The 1,609-nt window shown below is 68.7% G+C and overlaps 1 long non-coding RNA gene across 1 annotated transcript in view; it reads right to left on the bottom strand.

Annotated features, from left to right (window-relative positions):
• Window positions 1-1,054, bottom strand: part of LOC107182742 — a 15,123-nt gene extending 14,069 nt beyond the window's left edge. Inside the window, exons 1-2 of the long non-coding RNA XR_001513469.1 lie at window positions 480-1,054; window positions 56-224 (exon numbers count right to left, since the gene is read on the bottom strand). This is a non-coding gene — a long non-coding RNA (uncharacterized LOC107182742). The remainder of the gene's footprint in view (window positions 1-55; window positions 225-479) is intronic.
• Between the last annotated feature and the right edge of the window lie 555 nt (window positions 1,055-1,609).

Here is a 1,609-nt window from a genome sequence, read left to right as displayed (position 1 = left end):
CCTCACTCAGAGCCCGCCACTCAGGGCCCGGGGGGGTGGGGCGGGCAGGGCTGACCTCGGAGGCTCCCCGGCTCCTGTGGTCCAGCCTGGGCAGAGTTGAGCTGGGAGGACTCAGAACCCCAAGTGCCCCAAGGGGCCTCTGCGCACCCGAGCTGGGGCCCTGCGCACGGGCTGGGACGGGCAGCCACTCTGCTCCCCATGGCCTCTGCTGGTAAATCGGGGCGCTGGAGGGAGGAAGTTTGGGAAGAGGATGCTGCCACCGCCCCCAAATCTACATCCGGCGCTCAGAATCCCAGGAATGTCCACTTGGCTCCGTGCGGATCAGGGCGGGACTCCTCCCCTCACTCCCCGTAAACAAAGGCTCCCTCCGGGGAGCACTGGTGGGCAGGCCTGGCCCCTCCTCCAGGAGGCCTTCTGCCCCCACCCCGGCCCAAAGGTCCACCCGCGGACACCCCCTGCCCTCCTGGGCTCGCGCTCACCTCCACCACCTCCGCAGCCTCTGTGGCTGAGCCTGGGTCTGACCCCAGGCCACGGTGACTCAAGGCCCCGAGCCTGCCCATCTGGCCAGGGACAGGATGTGCGTCCAGTCAGTGGGAGGGGGGTTGAGGGGTGTCAGGGAAGGGAAGTTGCTTTGGCTTGTGGCTCTGCACGTGGCAGGGTGGGGGATGGCAAATGCCATTGGGGACGCGGTCCAGGGTCCAGGGCAAAGGTGGAGGCGCACACTCCAGGCGGCCAGCAGCTCTGGCCAGCTCTACCCAGGACCCAGAGGACCCTCCGTCTCCCTGCGCCCCAACTAAGGTCTGAGAGGACAGTTAGCTGATGCCTGGGACCCAACAGAGATGCAGATGACTGTGCCAGGCCAGCGAGCCTGCCCGGACGGAGCCTGCACACACCCTGTCACAGGTGCCACTTGGCAACACAACCAGCCTCGCAGCCCAGTGCTCACCTCCTGCACAAAGCCTACCCGCGGCCCCGGATCTCGGGGCTCACCCCACTCCATTTCCAGACACCCAGCCTCTCCTTCCTGTAAACCCTCCGTGGCTCCTGCCCATCACCTCCGGCTTCACCACCTACCCTGGCCCTGGCCCAAGCCTGTCTCCTGGAGCTGCCCTGCACGTAACCTCCAGGCCTCTGCCCAGGGGCGCCCTGTGCCAGCCTCTGTCCGCGCACACACTCAGGCTCGCCCCTAGCGAAACCCGGGTTCTTCAAAGTTCAACTCAAAGGGCGCCTCCTCCGCGACGCCCTCCCAACCATCCTCTCCGCCCCGCTCCCGTCCTCACACGCGAGGTCCGATGCCCTCAGACCGCAGGACCCAGCACAGCCTGTCCCGGGGCGGGTGCAGACCCATCCCGGCCGCTCTCCCGCAGCCCCTTCCCGGGAAGAAGGGAGGAGGGGCGCGGGCCAAGCGATGGATCCGGAGCAGACGGGGAGGAGCCGCGACCGAGCGCGCACGGACCGATCGCCCCCCCGCGCTCCCCTCCCCCGTCGGCTCCTGGTAACTACCTGGCCGGGGCCGGTATCGTGCGGGCGAGCGGCCCGGGCGGCACCCCGAGGAGACCCCAGAACTCTGCCACAGAGACCCCCAGGCATCGGGCAGGGGCTCCGGGCA

Source organism: Myotis davidii, unplaced genomic scaffold (genome assembly GCF_000327345.1).
Source record: "Myotis davidii unplaced genomic scaffold, ASM32734v1 scaffold3578, whole genome shotgun sequence".
In the NCBI taxonomy this organism is placed as follows: Eukaryota; Metazoa; Chordata; class Mammalia; order Chiroptera; family Vespertilionidae; genus Myotis; species Myotis davidii.
Note: the sequence above shows the minus strand (reverse complement) of the source record. Positions and strands in the feature narration are given on the sequence as shown.